This window comes from Bombina bombina, chromosome 5 (genome assembly GCF_027579735.1).
Source record: "Bombina bombina isolate aBomBom1 chromosome 5, aBomBom1.pri, whole genome shotgun sequence".
NCBI lineage: Eukaryota > Metazoa > Chordata > Amphibia > Anura > Bombinatoridae > Bombina > Bombina bombina.
The window spans coordinates 475965381-475986406 of NC_069503.1; the positions used below are offsets into that span (position 1 = coordinate 475965381).

Here is a 21026-nt window from a genome sequence, read left to right on the forward strand (position 1 = left end):
ACCTTCAAATTTAATGATTTGAGATCCTGATGGAAAAACGGACCTTGAGATAGAAGGTCTGGCCTTAGTGAAAGTGGCCATGGTTGGCAACTGGACATCCGAACAAGATCCGCATACCAAAACCTGTGAGCCCATGCTGGAGCCACCAGCAGCACAAATGATTGCTTCATGATGATCTTGGAAATCACTCTTGGAAGAAGAACTATAGGCGGAAAAATATAGGCAGGTTGATAACTCCAAGGAAGTGTCAATGCATTCACTGCTTCCGCCTGAGGATCCCTGGACCTGGACAGGTACCTGGGAAGTTTCTTGTTTAGATGAGATGCCATCAGATCTATTTCTGGAAGCCCCCACATCTGAACAATTTGAAAAAACACATCTGGGTGAAGAGACCACTCTCCCAGATGTAAAGCTTGACGACTGAGATAATCCGCTTCCCAATTGTCTATACCTGGGATATGGACCGCAGAAATTAGATAGGAGCTGGATTCTGCCCAAACAAGTATCCGGGATACTTCTTTCATAGCCTGAGGACTGTGAGTCCCACCCTGATGATTGACATACGCCACAGTTGTGACATTGTCTGTCTAAAAACAAATAAACGGCTATCTCTTCAATAGAGGCCAAAACTGAAGAGCTCTGAGAATCGCACGGAGTTCCAAAATATTGATTGGTAATCTCGCCTCTTGAGATTTCCAAACCCCTTGTGCTGTCAGAGATCCCCAGACAGCTCCCCAACCTGAAAGACTCACATCTGTTGTGATCACAGTCCAGGTTGGACGAACAAAAGAGGCCCCTTGAACTATACGATGGCGATCTAACCACCAAGTCAGAGATAGTCGAACATTGGGATTTAAGGATATTAATTGTGATATCCTTGTATAATCCCTGCACCATTGGTTCAGCATACAAAGCTGAAGAGGTCTCATGTGAAAACGAGCAAAGGGGATTCCGTCCGATGCTGCAGTCATGAGACCTAAAACCTCCATGCACATAGCTACTGAAGGGAATGACTGAGACTGAAGGTTCCGACAGGCTTCAACCAATTTCAGACGTCTCTTGTCTGTTAGAGACAAAGTCATGGATACTGAATCTTTTTGGAAACCTTAAAATGTTACCCTTTTCTGAGGAATCAAAAGAACTTTTCGGTAAATTGATCCTCCAACATTGTCTTTGAAGAAACAACACTAGTTGATTCGTGTGAGATTCTGCAGAATGTAAAGACTGAGCAAATACCAAGATATCGTCCAAATAAGGAAACACTGCAAAACCCTGCTCTCTGATTACAGAGAGTAGGGCACCGAGAACCTTTGAAAAGATCCTTGGAGCTGTCGCTAGGCCAAAAGGAAGAGCAACAAATTGGTAATGCTTGTCTAGAAAAGAGAATCTCAGGAACTGATAGTGATCTGGATGAATCGGAATATGAAGATATGCATCCTGTAAGTCTATTGTGGACATATAATGCCCTTGCTGAACAAAAGGCAGAATAGTCCTTATAGTCACCATTTTGAATGTTTGTACTCTTACATAACGATTCAAGACTTTTAGATCCAGAACTGGTCTGAATGAATTTTCTTTCTTTGGGACAATGAACAGATCTGAAAAAAAACCCAGACCCTGTTCCTGAAAAAGGAACTGGCACGATTACCCCAGATAACTGCAGGTCTGAAACACACTTCAGGAAAGCATGCGCTTTCTCTGGGTTCACTGGAATGCATGAGAGAAAGAAACTTTTCACAGGCGGTTTTACTCTGAAACCTATTCTGTACCCCTGAGAGACAATGTTCTGAATCCAATGATTTTGGACTGAATTTATCCAAACATCCTTGAAAAATTTTAATCTGCCCCCTACCAGCTGAGCTGGAATGAGGGCCGCACCTTCATGTGGACTTGGGGGCTGGTTTAGATCTCTTAAATGGCTTGGATTTATTCCAGATTGAGGAAGGCTTCCAATTGGAGACAGATTACTTAGGGGAAGGACTAGGTTTCTGTTCCTTATCTTGTCGAAAGGAACGAAAACAGTTAGAAGCTTTAAATTTACCCTTAGATTTTTTATCCTGAGGCAAAAAAGCTCTCTTCCCCCAGTGACAGCTGAAATTATAGAATCCAACTGAGAACCAAATAATTTATTACCTTGGAAAGAAAAAGATAGCAATGTCGATTTAGAAGTCATATTAGCATTCCAAGATTTAAGCCATAAAGCTCTTCTAGCTAAAATAGCTAAAGACATATATCTAACATCAATTCTGATGATATAAAAAATGGCATCACAAATGAAATTATTAGCATGTTGAATTAATTTAACAATGCTATACACATTATGATCTGATACTTGTTGCGCTAAAGTTTCCAACCAAAAATTTGAGGCAGCTGCAACATCAGCCAAAGAAAATAGCAGGCCTAAGAAGATGGCCTGAACATAAATAAGCTTTCCTTAGATAAGATTCAAGCTTCCTATCTTTAAAGGAAGTACTATCTTCCGTAGGAATAGTAGTACGTTTAGCAAGAGTAGAGATGGCCCCATCAACTTTGGGGATCTTTTCCCAAAACTCCAATCTAACTGCTGGCAAAGGATACAATTTTTTAAACCTTGAAGGAGTAAAAGAAGTACCCAGACTATTCCATTCCTTAGAAATCATATCTGAAATAGCATCAGGAACTGGAAAAACCTCTGGAATAACTACATGAGGTTTATAAACCGAATTTAAACGTTTACTAGTTTTAGTATCAAGAGGACTAGTCTCCTCCATATCTAATGCAATCAACACTTCTTTTAATAAAGAACGAATATACTCCATTTTAAATAAATAAGAGGATTTGTCAGTGTCAATATCTGAGGCAGGATCTTCTGAATTAGACAGATCCTCATCAGAGATAGATAAATAAGTATGTTGTCGGTCATTAGAAAATTCATCAATTCTATGAGAAGTTTTAAAAGACCTTTTACGTTTATTAGAAGGCAGAATGGCAGACAAAGCCTTCTGAATGGAATCAGAAATAAATTCTCTTAAATTTACAGGAATATCCTGAGCATTAGATGTTGATGGACCAGCAACATGTAATGAACTACTACTAATCGAAACATTCTCTGCATGTAAAAGTTTATCATGACAACTATTACAAACCACACCCGGAGGAACAGTTACCACAAGTTTACAACAAATGCACTTAGCTTTGGTAGAACCGATATCATGCAGCAGGATTCCAGTAGTAGATTCCGAGACAGGATCAGATTGAGACATCTTGCAGTATGTAAAAGAAAAAACAACATATAAAGCAAAATGATCAATTTCCTTATATGACAGTTTCAGGAATGGGAAAAAATGCAAACAGAATAGGCCTCTGACATAGAAAAAAAGACCAGAGGCAAAAAGAATGAGGTCTTAAACTGACATTTTTTGGCGCCAAAAACGTCCGGAACAAAACTCGAGCGTCATAGATGATGCAACCTCGTGAAAAGACTCGGCGCCAACTAAGACGCCGGAAATGATGAAACGTAATTTTTGCGCCAAAAAAGTCTCGCGCCAAGAACGACGCAATAAATTATAGCATTTTGCGCAGCCCGCAATATAGAACGAGTCAATTTGAAAAACTCAGGTAAAAAAAAATAATAATAATTTTTTTTTAAAGCATTTCCCAGATATGAAACTGACAGTCTGCAAAAAGCAAATATACTGATAAACCTGAATCATGGCAAATATAAGTACAAACATATATTTAGAACTTTATATATAAAGTGCCAAACCATAGCTGAGAGTGTCTTAAGTAAATGAGACATACTTACCAAAAGACACCCATCCACATATAGCAGATAGCCAAACCAGTACTGAAACGAAAATCAGTAGAGGTAATGGTATATAAGAGTATATCGTCGATCTGAAAAGGGAGGTAGGAGATGAATCTCTATGACCGATAACAGAGAACCTATGAAATAGATCCCCGTTAGGAAGACCATTGTATTCAATAGGCGATACTCCCTTCACATCCCTCTGACATTCACTGTACTCTGAGAGGAACCGGGCTTCAGCATGCTGAGAAGCGCATATCAACGTAGAAATCTAGCATAAACTTACTTCACCACCTCCATAGGAGGCAAAGTTTGTAAAACTGAATTGTGGGTGTGGTGAGGGGTGTATTTATAGGCATTTTGAGGTTTGGGAAACTTTGCCCCTCCTGGTAGGATTGTATATCCCATACGTCACTAGCTCATGGACTCTTGCCAATTACATGAAAGAAACATTTATGCTTACCTGATAAATTAATTTCTTTCATAGTAGTGAGAGTCCACAATCCATTACTCCTGGGAAGTACTCTACCCTGCCACTAGGAGGAGACAAAGATTCCCAAACCCCAAGAGCTCTATAAAACCCCTCCCACCTCACTGGTAAATTATGACATATAGACAAGCAAAAGAGGTAGGAAAAATTAACAACATAAAACAATAGGAGTAGGGAAAAAAGATGTGCAAACAAAAAAATAAACCAAGGGATGCTCACCACCCCCAAGGCAGAACATGCTGTGATCTGAGCTCGCAGAAAAGAATGTGACACATGCAGGAACTATTAGTACTTTAACTTTGCAGTGCTGCTCCACATCAGGCTGTTCTCTTCAAACAGAGCGTTGCTTTAGCTGCACTGTGTTTTCCTGATAATAGTACATCCACATCAAAGTGCTGTTTGAAGCGAACAGTCAAATGTGCAGAAAAGCTGCGAAGCAGCAGTGCATTGATTGTTGACAGGCTCTCAGATATTTTGAAACCCACCCCCTAACCTTTACCAGTCTACAAAGCTGTTTTATCTGAATGTAAGAAATTCTTATGAGCAATGCACCTTTTAGTACTAGATTTCTATGTTAGACCAAGAGAAAATGAAACAAATTTATTCAAAAGACATTTTACAATTTCTTTTTTTGTCTGCAGCTAATTTCCAATCCAATTTTCAACTGCTGCAATATATTATAAAACTTTAAAAATTGCCTTATTCTCCAGTTGATCAACACATTGCAACAAAACTGGTGCTTTAGTGTAACTGCCTAATTTTTTTTTTAAAATAACAGTAGCAGTAGCTTTTTGTTCTCTCTTAGAACCTAAAAATAAGGAAATTTATGCTTACCTGATAAATGTATTTCTTTTTCGATACAATGAGTCCACGGATTTCATCCTTACTTGTGGGATTATGCCTCCTGGTCAGCAGGAGGAGGCAAAGAGCACCACAGCAGAGCTGTATAAATAGCTCCTTCCTTCCTTCCCAACCCAGTCATTCGACCGAAGTTAGGAAGAGAAAGGAAAAGCCAAGGTGCAGAGGTGTCTGAAGTTTAACAAAAATTTAATGACCTGTCTCAAAAGAACAGGGCGGGCCGTGGACTCATCGTATCGAAAAAGAAATAAATTTATCAGGTAAGCATAAATTTCCTTTTCTTTTTCAAGATACGATGAGTCCACGGATTTCATCCTTACTTGTGGGATACAATACCAAAGCTATACACGGATGAAAAGGGAGGGACAAGACAGGGATCCTAAACGGAAGGCACCAATGCTTGAAGAACCTTTCTCTCAAAAACAGCCTCAGCCGAGACAAAAGTATCAAACTCGTAAAATTTTGAAAAAGTGAAAAAAAAACTCAGCTAAGAAAAACCTCCTATCCTTCCGATACCGGAAAAGATATAGAGGAAATGGCAAACACTGAATGTACAGACAATATCTCCCCTACTCCTGATAAAGGTGATAAAAGGGGACGTCCAAACATTCGGCTGCAAACAAGTTCCGCCCACCCTGTGCGTCCGTGAGTAAGTAATAGAACACTGGGACTGCACACAAAAGGGCGCGCAAACTATCTACAGCGTGATGTTGTGTAGCCTAGCTCCACCCATCATGGGCGTATCAAGCTGGAGTTCCCGGGCAACCTAATAGAAAAATATGGAGCCGGAACAGTATATAAACCATGAATAAAGATGAAGCCGTTGCCATAGCCATGTAAAAACATACCTCCCGATCGGCTATAAAATAAAATACAGTTGACAGGAGTATAACGTTACCATGATTACCCCTAACTGATATAAAAATCAATCCAAGTTGGGTAACAGAATAAAACCTGCGCTCTAAACTGATTAACATGGCGAAATCCCCAGAAATAGTTAGAGCCACTACATCTGATGAGTCAGCAGTCTCCCGGTCGGCATATTATATGTTAAAACCGCCGGGAGTAAAATAACACTGATTCCATCCCCCAGTGTCTCAAGAATAGTCTCATCACAATAAGGAGCCCTTAGCTTAGCTCTTGACATGTGAAGAAAAAAAAAAAAGTAAAGTAGTGCTCACTTTCTTCTGAGTGTATGTTTTGTCCCCAGAAATAAAGCTAGCACTTACCTTGAAAGCTGTGCGACAGCATGGCAATCCAGGAGGTTTTCAGAGGTCTTCTCCCTCCCATAGCCCTGTGGACGAAGATCAGCCTGAGTTAAAAATGCTTAGGCTATCTATATTAGGGCAGCAAAATATGTATAGGAAGCGCAGTGAGAATTATGTCCCACCAGTTCCTATTGCTTTAAAGCCACCAAATGCTTCTCTTTTTACTGAAGAGACTGATCTGGTCTAGGCTATACCCTAGCACAAAGTAGCACTCAGTAGCACCACTTTAAAAATAGTAAACACTTGATTGAAGAATCTTCACTAACACCTCACTTTGCCATCTCCTATCTTACTAACACAGGCAAAGGGAATTATTGGGTTGGGAGGGAAGGGAGGAGCTATTTATACAGCTCTGCTGTGGTGCTCTTTGCCTCCTCCTGCTGACCAGGAGGCGTAATCCCACAAGTAAGGATGAAATCCGTGGACTCATTGTATCTTGAAAAAGAAAAAGAACAAACAAACTAGAAGTTTGGCTTAAAATCCTTTGTAGCATCCACATATAAAGAAACCTTTCTGAAGAATACTTAGGATTAGCACATTTAAGCAATCCTAAATGGTTCAAAAAATCTTCACTATCAGAATCATCAGAAAATTGCTCAGATAGTCTATTTAACCAATTGGAAGAAGCAGCAGCATAGTCAGCAATAGAAATAGCTGGCCTAAATAAGTAACCTGCTTGCAAAAAGGCCCTTCTATGAAAGGATTATAATTTCCTATCTAAAAGGGTCATTAAAAGAAATACTGTCTTCCATAGAAATAGCAGTATGCTTAGCCCGAGTAGAAATAGCCCCATTTACATTAGGGACAGTCTGCCAAAGGTCAATATTAGAAGCAGGTAGGGGAAATAATTTCTTAAAACCTTGCAGGAGGATTCAAGGAATTACCTGTTTTACAACATTCCCTAGAAACTCAGAGACAGCATCAGGGACAACAAAAACATCAGGGGTTTTAAACAAAAGGCTTAAAGGTGAGAAGTTTTATCCTCAGCCTCTTTAGGATCCTAAACCTCTAAAGTAAGCATAACCTCCTTTAAAAGAGAACGAATATGTTCAACTTTAAAAAAAAAAAGAGGAAGCTACTGGTTCATGATCAGAAAAACATAATTTATGTAAGAACTTACCTGATAAATTCATTTCTTTCATATTAGCAAGAGTCCATGAGCTAGTCACGTATGGGATATACATTCCTACCAGGAGGGGCAAAGTTTCCCAAACCTCAAAATGCCTATAAATACACCCCTCACCACACCCACAAATCAGTTTAACGAATAGCCAAGAAGTGGGGTGATAAGAAAAAAGTGCGAAAGCATATAAAATAAGGAATTGGAATAATTGTGCTTTATATAAAAAAATCATAACCACCACAAAAAGGGTGGGCCTCATGGGCTCTTGCTAATATGAAAGAAATGAATTTATCAGGTAAGTTCTTACATAAATTATGTTTTCTTTCATGTAATTAGCAAGAGTCCATGAGCTAGTGACGTATGGGATAATGACTACCCAAGATGTGGATCTTTCCACGCAAGAGTCACTAGAGAGGGAGGGATAAAATAAAGACAGCCAATTCCTGCTGAAAATAATCCACACCCAAAATAAAGTTTAATGAAAACATAAGCAGAAGATTCAAACTGAAACCGCTGCCTGAAGTACTTTTCTACCAAAAACTGCTTCAGAAGAAGAAAACACATCAAAATGGTAGAATTTAGTAAAAGTATGCAAAGAGGACCAAGTTGCTGCTTTGCAAATCTGATCAACCGAAGCTTCATTCCTAAACGCCCAGGAAGTAGAAACTGACCTAGTAGAATGAGCTGTAATCCTTTGAGGCGGAGTTTTACCCGACTCAACATATGCATGATAAATTAAAGATTTCAACCAAGATGCCAAAGAAATGGCAGAAGCTTTCTGGCCTTTTCTAGAACCGGAAAAGATAACAAATAGACTAGAAGTCTTTCGGAAAGATTTAGTAGCTTCAACATAATATTTCAAAGCTCTAACAACATCCAAAGAATGCAACGATTTCTCCTTAGAATTCTTAGGATTAGGACATAATGAAGGAACCACAATTTCTCTACTAATGTTGTTGGAATTCACAACCTTAGGTAAAAATTGAAAAGAAGTTCGCAACACCGCCTTATCCTGATGAAAAATCAGAAAAGGAGACTCACAAGAAAGAGCAGATAACTCAGAGACTCTTCTGGCAGAAGAGATCGCCAAAAGGAACAAAACTTTCCAAGAAAGTAATTTAATGTCCAATGAATGCATGGGTTCAAAAGGAGGAGCTTGAAGAGCCCCCAGAACCAAATTCAAACTCCAAGGAGGAGAAATTGACTTAATGACAGGTTTTATACGAACCAAAGCTTGTACAAAACAATGAATATCAGGAAGATTAGCAATCTTTCTGTGAAAAAGAACAGAAAGAGCAGAGATTTGTCCTTTCAAGGAACTTGCGGACAAACCCTTATCTAAACCATCCTGAAGAAACTGTAAAATTCTCGGTATTCTAAAAGAATGCCAAGAAAAATTATGAGAAAGACACCAAGAAATATAAGTCTTCCAGACTCTATAATATATCTCTCTAGATACAGATTTACGAGCCTGTAACATAGTATTAATCACAGAGTCAGAGAAACCTCTTTGACCAAGAATCAAGCGTTCAATCTCCATACCTTTAAATTTAAGGATTTGAGATCCTGATGGAAAAAAGGACCTTGCGACAGAAGGTCTGGTCTTAACGGAAGAGTCCACGGTTGGCAAGAGGCCATGCGGACAAGATCCGCATACCAAAACCTGTGAGGCCATGCCGGAGCTACCAGCAGAACAAACGAGCATTCCTTCAGAATCTTGGAGATTACTCTTGGAAGAAGAACTAGAGGCGGAAAGATATAGGCAGGATGATACTTCCAAGGAAGTGATAATGCATCCACTGCCTCCGCCTGAAGATCCCGGGATCTGGACAGATACCTGGGAAGTTTCTTGTTTAGATGAGACGCCATCAGATCTATTTCTGGAAGTTCCCACATTTGAACAATCTGAAGAAATACCTCTGGGTGAAGAGACCATTCGCCCGGATGCAACGTTTGGCGACTGAGATAATCCGCTTCCCAATTGTCTATACCTGGGATATGAACCGCAGAGATTAGACAGGAGCTGGATTCCGCCCCAAACCAGAATTCGAGATACTTCTTTCATAGCCAGAGGACTGTGAGTCCCTCCTTGATGATTGATGTATGCCACAGTTGTGACATTGTCTGTCTGAAAACAAATGAACGATTCTCTCTTCAGAAGAGGCCAAGACTGAAGAGCTCTGAAAATTGCACGGAGTTCCAAAAGATTTATCGGTAATCTCACCTCCTGAGATTCCCAAACTCCTTGTGCCGTCAGAGATCCCCACACAGCTCCCCAACCTGTAAGACTTGCATCTGTTGAAATTACAGTCCAGGTCAGAAGAACAAAAGAAGCCCCCTGAATTAAACGATGGTGATCTGTCCACCACGTCAGAGAGTGTCGCACAATCGGTTTTAAAGATATTAATTGAGATATCTTTGTGTAATCCCTGCACCATTGATTCAGCATACAGAGCTGAAGAGGTCGCATGTGAAAACGAGCAAAGGGGATCGCGTCCGATGCAGCAGTCATAAGACCTAGAATTTCCATGCATAAGGCTACCGAAGGGAATGATTGTGACTGAAGGTTTCGACAAGCTGAAATCAATTTTAGACGTCTCTTGTCTGTCAAAGACAGAGTCATGGACACTGAATCTATCTGGAAACCCAGAAAGGTTACCCTTGTCTGAGGAATCAATGAACTTTTTAGTGAATTGATCCTCCAACCATGATCTTGAAGAAACAACACAAGTCGATTCGTATGAGATTCTGCTAAATGTAAAGACTGAGCAAGTACCAAGATATCGTCCAAATAAGGAAATACCACAATACCCTGTTCTCTGATTACAGACAGAAGGGCACCGAGAACCTTTGTAAAAATTCTTGGAGCTGTAGCTAGGCCAAACGGCAGAGCCACAAACTGGTAATGCTTGTCCAGGAAAGAGAACCTCAGGAACTGATAGTGATCTGGATGAATCGGAATATGCAGATATGCATCCTGTAAATCTATTGTGGACATATAATGCCCTTGCTGAACAAAAGGCAAGATAGTCCTTACAGTTACCATTTTGAATGTTGGTATCCTTACATAACGATTCAATATTTTTAGATCCAGAACTGGTCTGAAGGAATTCTCCTTCTTTGGTACAATGAAGAGATTCGAATAAAACCCCAGCCCCTGTTCCAGAACTGGAACTGGCATAATTACTCCAGCCAACTCTAGATCTGAAACACATTTCAGAAATGCTTGAGCTTACACTGGATTTACTGGGACACGGGAAAGAAAAAATCTCTTTGCAGGAGGTCTTATCTTGAAACCAATTCTGTACCCTTCTGAAACGATGTTCTGAATCCAAAGATTGTGAACAGAATTGATCCAAATTTCTTTGAAAAAACGTAACCTGCCCCCTACCAGCTGAGCTGGAATGAGGGCCGCACCTTCATGTGGACTTAGAAGCTGGCTTTGCTTTTCTAGAAGGCTTGGATTTATTCCAGACTGGAGATGGTTTCCAAACTGAAACTGCTCCTGAGGAAGAAGGATCAGGCTTTTGTTCTTTGTTGAAACGAAAGGAACGAAAACGATTATTAGCCCTGTTTTTACCCTTAGATTTTTTATCCTGTGGTAAAAAAGTTCCTTTCCCACCAGTAACAGTTGAGATAATAGAATCCAACTGAGAACCAAATAATTTGTTACCCTGGAAAGAAAGGGAAAGTAGAGTTGATTTAGAAGACATATCAGCATTCCAAGTTTTAAGCCATAAAGCTCTTCTAGCTAAAATAGCTAGAGACATAAACCTGACATCAACTCTGATAATATCAAAAATGGCATCACAAATAAAATTATTAGCATGTTGAAGGAGAATAATAATATTATGAGAATCATGATCTGTTGCTTGTTGCGCTAAAGTTTCCAACCAAAAAGTTGAAGCTGCAGCAACATCAGCCAATGATATAGCAGGTCTAAGAAGATTACCTGAACACAGATAAGCTTTTCTTAGAAAGGATTCAATTTTCCTATCTAAAGGATCCTTAAACGAAGTACCATCTGCCGTAGGAATAGTAGTACGTTTAGCAAGGGTAGAAATAGCCCCATCAACTTTAGGGATTTTGTCCCAAAATTCTAATCTGTCAGATGGTACAGGATATAATTGCTTAAAACGTTTAGAAGGAGTAAATGAATTACCCAAATTATTCCACTCTCTGGAAATTACTTCAGAAATAGCACCAGGAACAGGAAAAACTTCTGGAATAACCACAGGAGATTTAAAGACCTTATCTAAACGTTTAGATTTAGTATCAAGAGGACCAGAATCCTCAATTTCTAAAGCAATTAGTACTTCTTTAAGTAAAGAACGAATAAATTCCATTTTAAATAAATATGAAGATTTATCAGCATCAACCTCTGAGACAGAATCCTCTAAACCAGAAGAGTCATTAGAATCAGAATGATGATGTTCATTTAAAAATTCATCTGTATAAAGAGAAGTTTTAAAAGATTTTTTATGTTTACTAGAAGGAGGAATAACAGACATAGCCTTCTTGATGGATTCAGAAACAAAATCTCTTATGTTATCAGGAACACTCTGAACATTAGATGTTGTTGGAACTGCAACAGGTAATGGTACTTTACTAAAGGAAATATTATCTGCATTAACAAGTTTGTCATGACAATTAATACAAACAACAGCTGGAGGAACAGCTACCAAAAGTTTACAGCAGATACACTTAGCCTTGGTAGTTCCAGCACCAGACAGCGATTTTCCTGAAGTATCTTCTGACTCAGATGCAACGTGAGACATCTTGCAATATATAAGACAAAAAACAACATATAAAGCAAAATTGATCAAATTCCTTAAATGACAGTTTCAGGAATGGGAAAAAATGCCAAGGAACAAGCTTCTAGCAACCAGAAGCAATGAAAAATGAGACTTAAATAATGTGGAGACAAAAGCGACGCCCATATTTTTTTAGCGCCAAATAAGACGCCCACATTATTTGGCGCCTAAATGCTTTTGGCGCCAAAAATTACGCCACATCCGGAACGCCGACATTTTTGGCGCAAAAGAACGTCAAAAAAATGACGCAACTTCCGGCGACACGTATGACGCCGGAAACAGAAAAACAGAATTTATGTTTACCTGATAAATTACTTTCTCCAACGGTGTGTCCGGTCCACGGCGTCATCCTTACTTGTGGGATATTCTCTTCCCCAACAGGAAATGGCAAAGAGCCCAGCAAAGCTGGTCACATGATCCCTCCTAGGCTCCGCCTACCCCAGTCATTCGACCGACGTTAAGGAGGAATATTTGCATAGGAGAAACCATATGAAACCGTGGTGACTGTAGTTAAAGAAAATAAATTATCAGACCTGATTAAAAAACCAGGGCGGGCCGTGGACCGGACACACCGTTGGAGAAAGTAATTTATCAGGTAAACATAAATTCTGTTTTCTCCAACATAGGTGTGTCCGGTCCACGGCGTCATCCTTACTTGTGGGAACCAATACCAAAGCTTTAGGACACGGATGAAGGGAGGGAGCAAATCAGGTCACCTAAATGGAAGGCACCACGGTTTGCAAAACCTTTCTCCCAAAAATAGCCTCAGAAGAAGCAAAAGTATCAAACTTGTAAAATTTGGTAAAAGTGTGCAGTGAAGACCAAGTCGCTGCCCTACATATCTGATCAACAGAAGCCTCGTTCTTGAAGGCCCATGTGGAAGCCACAGCCCTAGTGGAATGAGCTGTGATTCTTTCGGGAGGCTGCCGTCCGGCAGTCTCGTAAGCCAATCTGATGATGCTTTTAATCCAAAAAGAGAGAGAGGTAGAAGTTGCTTTTTGACCTCTCCTTTTACCGGAATAAACAACAAACAAGGAAGATGTTTGTCTAAAATCCTTTGTAGCATCTAAATAGAATTTTAGAGCGCGAACAACATCCAAATTGTGCAACAAACGTTCCTTCTTCGAAACTGGTTTCGGACACAGAGAAGGTACGATAATCTCCTGGTTAATGTTTTTGTTAGAAACAACTTTTGGAAGAAAACCAGGTTTAGTACGTAAAACCACCTTATCTGCATGGAACACCAGATAAGGAGGAGAACACTGCAGAGCAGATAATTCTGAAACTCTTCTAGCAGAAGAAATTGCAACCAAAAACAAAACTTTCCAAGATAATAACTTAATATCAACGGAATGTAAGGGTTCAAACGGAACCCCCTGAAGAACTGAAAGAACTAAGTTGAGACTCCAAGGAGGAGTCAAAGGTTTGTAAACAGGCTTGATTCTAACCAGAGCCTGAACAAAGGCTTGAACATCTGGCACAGCTGCCAGCTTTTTGTGAAGTAACACAGACAAGGCAGAAATCTGTCCCTTCAGGGAACTTGCAGATAATCCTTTTTCCAATCCTTCTTGAAGGAAGGATAGAATCTTAGGAATCTTAACCTTGTCCCAAGGGAATCCTTTAGATTCACACCAACAGATATATTTTTTCCAAATTTTGTGGTAAATCTTTCTAGTTACAGGCTTTCTGGCCTGAACAAGAGTATCGATAACAGAATCTGAGAACCCTCGCTTCGATAAGATCAAGCGTTCAATCTCCAAGCAGTCAGCTGGAGTGAGACCAGATTCGGATGTTCGAACGGACCTTGAACAAGAAGGTCTCGTCTCAAAGGTAGCTTCCATGGTGGAGCCGATGACATATTCACCAGATCTGCATACCAAGTCCTGCGTGGCCACGCAGGAGCTATCAAGATCACCGACGCCCTTTCCTGATTGATCCTGGCTACCAGCCTGGGGATGAGAGGAAACGGCGGGAATACATAAGCTAGTTTGAAGGTCCAAGGTGCTACTAGTGCATCCACTAGAGCCGCCTTGGGATCCCTGGATCTGGACCCGTAGCAAGGAACTTTGAAGTTCTGACGAGAGGCCATCAGATCCATGTCTGGAATGCCCCACAGTTGAGTGACTTGGGCAAAGATTTCCGGATGGAGTTCCCACTCCCCCGGATGCAATGTCTGACGACTCAGAAAATCCGCTTCCCAATTTTCCACTCCTGGGATGTGGATAGCAGACAGGTGGCAGGAGTGAGACTCCGCCCATAGAATGATTTTGGTCACTTCTTCCATCGCCAGGGAACTCCTTGTTCCCCCCTGATGGTTGATGTACGCAACAGTTGTCATGTTGTCTGATTGAAACCGTATGAACTTGGCCCTCGCTAGCTGAGGCCAAGCCTTGAGAGCATTGAATATCGCTCTCAGTTCCAGAATATTTATCGGTAGAAGAGATTCTTCCCGAGACCAAAGACCCTGAGCTTTCAGGGATCCCCAGACCGCGCCCCAGCCCATCAGACTGGCGTCGGTCGTGACAATGACCCACTCTGGTCTGCGGAAGGTCATCCCTTGTGACAGATTGTCCAGGGACAGCCACCAACGGAGTGAGTCTCTGGTCCTCTGATTTACTTGTATCCTCGGAGACAAGTTTGTATAGTCCCCATTCCACTGACTGAGCATGCACAGTTGTAATGGTCTTAGATGAATGCGCGCAAAAGGAACTATGTCCATTGCCGCTACCATCAAACCTATCACTTCCATGCACTGCGCTATGGAAGGAAGAGGAACGGAATGAAGTATCCGACAAGAGTCTAGAAGTTTTGTTTTTCTGGCCTCTGTCAGAAAAATCCTCATTTCTAAGGAGTCTATTATTGTCCCCAAGAAGGGAACCCTTGTTGACGGAGATAGAGAACTCTTTTCCACGTTCACTTTCCATCCGTGAGATCTGAGAAAGGCCAGGACAATGTCCGTGTGAGCCTTTGCTTGAGGAAGGGACGACGCTTGAATCAGAATGTCGTCCAAGTAAGGTACTACAGCAATGCCCCTTGGTCTTAGCACAGCTAGAAGGGACCCTAGTACCTTTGTGAAAATCCTTGGAGCAGTGGCTAATCCGAAAGGAAGCGCCACGAACTGGTAATGCTTGTCCAGGAATGCGAACCTTAGGAACCGATGATGTTCCTTGTGGATAGGAATATGTAGATACGCATCCTTTAAATCCACCGTGGTCATGAATTGACCTTCCTGGATGGAAGGAAGAATTGTTCGAATGGTTTCCATTTTGAACGATGGAACCTTGAGAAACTTGTTTAAGATCTTGAGATCTAAGATTGGTCTGAACGTTCCCTCTTTTTTGGGAACTATGAACAGATTGGAGTAGAACCCCATCCCTTGTTCTCCTAATGGAACAGGATGAATCACTCCCATTTTTAACAGGTCTTCTACACAACGTAAGAATGCCTGTCTTTTTATGTGGTCTGAAGACAACTGAGACCTGTGGAACCTCCCCCTTGGGGGAAGCCCCTTGAATTCCAGAAGATAACCTTGGGAGACTATTTCTAGCGCCCAAGGATCCAGAACATCTCTTGCCCAAGCCCGAGCGAAGAGAGAGAGTCTGCCCCCCACCAGATCCGGTCCCGGATCGGGGGCCAACATTTCATGCTGTCTTGGTAGCAGTGGCAGGTTTCTTGGCCTGCTTTCCCTTGTTCCAGCCTTGCATTGGTCTCCAAGCTGGCTTGGCTTGAGAAGTATTACCCTCTTGCTTAGAGGACGTAGCACTTTGGGCTGGTCCGTTTCTACGAAAGGGACGAAAATTAGGTTTATTTTTGGCCTTGAAAGGCCGATCCTGAGGAAGGGCATGGCCCTTACCCCCAGTGATATCAGAGATAATCTCTTTCAAGTCAGGGCCAAACAGCGTTTTCCCCTTGAAAGGAATGTTAAGTAGCTTGTTCTTGGAAGACGCATCAGCTGACCAAGATTTCAACCAAAGCGCTCTGCGCGCCACAATAGCAAACCCAGAATTCTTAGCCGCTAACCTAGCCAATTGCAAAGTGGCGTCTAGGGTGAAAGAATTAGCCAATTTGAGAGCATTGATTCTGTCCATAATCTCCTCATAAGGAGGAGAATCACTATCGACCGCCTTTACCAGCTCATCGAACCAGAAACACGCGGCTGTAGCGACAGGGACAATGCATGAAATTGGTTGTAGAAGGTAACCCTGCTGAACAAACATCTTTTTAAGTAAACCTTATAATTTTTTATCCATAGGATCTTTGAAAGCACAACTATCTTCTATGGGTATAGTGGTGCGTTTGTTTAAAGTGGAAACCGCTCCCTCGACCTTGGGGACTGTCTGCCATAAGTCCTTTCTGGGGTCGACCATAGGAAACAATTTTTTAAATATGGGGGGAGGGACGAAAGGAATACCGGGCCTTTCCCATTCTTTATTTACAATGTCCGCCACCCGCTTGGGTATAGGAAAAGCTTCTGGGAGCCCCGGGACCTCTAGGAACTTGTCCATTTTACATAGTTTCTCTGGGATGACCAACTTGTCACAATCATCCAGAGTGGATAATACCTCCTTAAGCAGAATGCGGAGATGTTCCAACTTAAATTTAAACGTAATCACATCAGGTTCAGCTTGTTGAGAAATGTTCCCTGAATCAGTAATTTCTCCCTCAGACAAAACCTCCCTGGCCCCATCAGACTGGTTTAGGGGCCCTTCAGAACCATTATTATCAGCGTCGTCATGCTCTTCAGTATCTAAAACAGAGCAGTCGCGCTTACGCTGATAAGTGTGCATTTTGGCTAAAATGTTTTTGACAGAATTATCCATTACAGCCGTTAATTGTTGCATAGTAAGGAGTATTGGCGCGCTAGATGTACTAGGGGCCTCCTGAGTGGGCAAGACTCGTGTAGACGAAGGAGGGAATGATGCAGTACCATGCTTACTCCCCTCACTTGAGGAATCATCTTGGGCATCATTGTCATTGTCACATAAATCACATTTATTTAAATGAGAAGGAACTCTGGCTTCCCCACATTCAGAACACAGTCTATCTGGTAGTTCAGACATGTTAAACAGGCATAAACTTGATAACAAAGTACAAAAAACGTTTTAAAATAAAACCGTTACTGTCACTTTAAATTTTAAACTGAACACACTTTATTACTGCAATTGCGAAAAAATATGAAGGAATTGTTCAAAATTCACCAAAATTTCACCACAGTGTCTTAAAGCCTTAAAAGTGTTGCACCCCAAATTTGGAAGCTTTAACCCTTAAAATAACGGAACCGGAGCCGTTTTTAACTTTAACCCCTTTACAGTCCCTGGTGTCTGCTTTGCTGAGACCCAACCAAGCCCAAAGGGGAATACGATACCAAATGACGCCTTCAGAAAGTCTTTTCTATGTATCAGAGCTCCTCACACATGCGACTGCATGTCATGCCTCTCAAAAACAAGTGCGCAACACCGGCGCGAAAATGAGGCTCTGCCTATGATTTGGGAAAGCCCCTAAAGAGAAAGGTGTCTAAAAAAGTGCCTGCCGATATAAACTTATCAAAATACCCAGATTAAATGATTCCTCAAGGCTAAATATGTGTTAATAATGAATCGATTTAGCCCAGAAAAAGTCTACAGTCTTAATAAGCCCTTGTGAAGCCCTTATTTACTATCTTAATAAACATGGCTTACCGGATCCCATAGGGAAAATGACAGCTTCCAGCATTACATCGTCTTGTTAGAATGTGTCATACCTCAAGCAGCAAGAGACTGCTCACTGTTCCCCCAACTGAAGTTAATTCCTCTCAACAGTCCTGTGTGGAACAGCCATGGATTTTAGTAACGGTTGCTAAAATCATTTTCCTCATACAAACAGAAATCTTCATCTCTTTTCTGTTTCTGAGTAAATAGTACATACCAGCACTATTTTAAAATAACAAACTCTTGATTGAATAATAAAAACTACAGTTAAACACTAAAAAACTCTAAGCCATCTCCGTGGAGATGTTGCCTGTACAACGGCAAAGAGAATGACTGGGGTAGGCGGAGCCTAGGAGGGATCATGTGACCAGCTTTGCTGGGCTCTTTGCCATTTCCTGTTGGGGAAGAGAATATCCCACAAGTAAGGATGACGCCGTGGACCGGACACACCTATGTTGGAGAAAGATTTTTTGCGCCAAAAAAGTCAGCGCCAAGAATGACGCAATAAAATGAAGCATTTTCAGCCCCCGCGAGTCTAACAGCCCACAGGGAAAAAAAGTCAAATTTTTAAGGTAAGAAAAATGATTGATTCAAATGCATTATCCCAAATATGAAACTGACTGTCTGAAAATAAGGAATGTTGAACATCCTGAGTCAAGGCAAATAAATGTTTGAATACATATATTTAGAACTTTATTAAAAAAGTGCCCAACCATAGCTTAGAGTGTCACAGAAAATAAGACTTACTTACCCCAGGACACTCATCTACATGTTTGTAGAAAGCCAAACCAGTACTGAAACGAAAATCAGTAGAGGTAATGGTATATATATAAGAGTATATCGTCGATCTGAAAAGGGAGGTAAGAGATGAATCTCTACGACCGATAACAGAGAACCTATGAAATAGACCCCGTAGAAGAAGATCATTGAATTCAAACAGGCAATACTCTCCTCACATCCCTCTGACATTCACTGCACGCTGAGAGGAAAACCGGGCTCCAACCTGCTGCGGAGCGCATATCAACGTAGAATCTAGCACAAACTTACTTCACCACCTCCATAGGAGGCAAAGTTTGTAAAAACTGATTTGTGGGTGTGGTGAGGGGTGTATTTATAGGCATTTTGAGGTTTGGGAAACTTTGCCCCTCCTGGTAGGAATGTATATCCCATACGTCACTAGCTCATGGACTCTTGCTAATTACATGAAAGAAAAGACCCTTGATCATCCGAGAAAACCTCATCTTCTGAGGACACATCAGAAATATTAACAGTAGAATCAGCATCAGGATGTTTTAAACTAGTAGGAGGACAATTTAGAACTGAACTTTTGAGCTAACTTGAAGACGGCACAACTGTCAATATTTCAGAAACTGTTGAACGAATGAAATCCTTTACACCTGGTGTGAAGTCAGTTGCACCTCCCCTGTAAAGAACAAACAGAAGGAGCAGTAAAACCCATAGCAGCAAGAGCAGCATTAGAATGATCTAAATGCATTTAAACATTATGGCATGTTATACATAAATATGATGGAGGAGATACCTCAGCCTGTTTACAATAAACACACTTAAGTCTAATAGGAAAGTGTTCAAAGGGCCCAGCTTCTAAGGAAGTTTTAGGGACAGAATTTGAAAAATCCATTAATACGGCAAACCACAAAAGTAGAAAATGCAAAAATACATGAGCAGTTAAATCCCCACAAAAAGATATTTTGAGGAAAGGACAAACTTACCCCCTCCAAAAGCAGTTCTGCAAAAAACATACTAGGCTAGGTGCGCCAATGCAAAATAAAAAATGCAGATGGAGACAAACAAATGACACCTCGACTTATGGATGGCGCACTTTTAGATAAGGAGTGTGCGCAAAACCTGATGGCAAATAAAGAAAAAAACAAGCTAAAATCCGACGTCTACAAACCCAAGGGCTTAAGCGATAACCCGATGCACGCATACCAGAAGGCTACCGCTTGGCCATGCGCAAACCAGAGGGCATATGTGCCCCAAAACTGGACGCAAGCAAAAAAATAAAAAATAACAATTAAAGGGGCATAACATAATAAATAAAATCTGTCCCAGGGCTATAAATAAGAAAATATATATAACAAATACCCAACAAGGCTTATAGAGTGCCAAATAAAAAACAAATAATACAAACCAAAAAAAACCTAATCTACTGGAGAAACCAGTAGAAAGCCAAACCAGTGCTGAAACATATCAGCAGACGATATGGAATAGGAGTATACTGAAGACCCAGCAGGAGGAGGCAAAGGACAGGTCCCTGCGTTACCCATGGAAGGCTTGTGAAAAATTTCCCATAAGGTGAAAATTAGGACACTACTCATACTCCATATACATCCCTCTGACAAGCACTGTACTCTGAAGGGAAACGGGCCACAACTCAATCTGAGAACCCCTCTCACTAAAGAATCATAAGCATATCTTACCAGAATAGTTTACCAGTGAGGTGGGAGGGGTATTATAGAACTCTTGGGCTTTGCCTCCTCCTAGTGGCAGGGAAGAGTAATTACCAGGAGTAATGGATCGTAGACTCTCACCACTTTTATGAAAGAGGAGTTTAGATACATCTTTGGGAGTGCTGCCAATAAGACCAAATAGTTACACAAAACAAATAAAGAAGCAGGAATGATTCACACCATAAAGGCAAAGTATTGTAGTATTAGGACCAGTCAACATTGGGGCAACATGGAAGTTGGTGACTGGCTAAGCAGAATATGGCAATATTGTTTAACTAAGATCCCAATTTTAGTATAAAAGCATAGGTGTTTTATGCAGGCAATTGTTGCAGCATTTTAAAATGTGTTGTGTATTGGCAAGTGCAAGTGTGTGCCAATACCCCCTGTTTTGTATTTCTGGATGTGAAGGAGGGACTAGCACAGTAGAATGTAGCACTGCGTGACATGAGTTTTGTTACATTTACACTTTGTGCTTCGTATTTTAAATTAATCTTTTAATTTTAAGTTTTATTACATTTAAAGCTTTTC

General features: G+C 40.9%; 1 protein-coding gene across 1 annotated transcript in view; it reads right to left on the bottom strand.

The window, feature by feature from the left end:
- The window catches only part of LOC128660487 (mucin-12), a 770239-nt gene that overhangs the window by 80218 nt on the left and 668995 nt on the right, over window positions 1–21026 (bottom strand). The window lies entirely within an intron of this gene.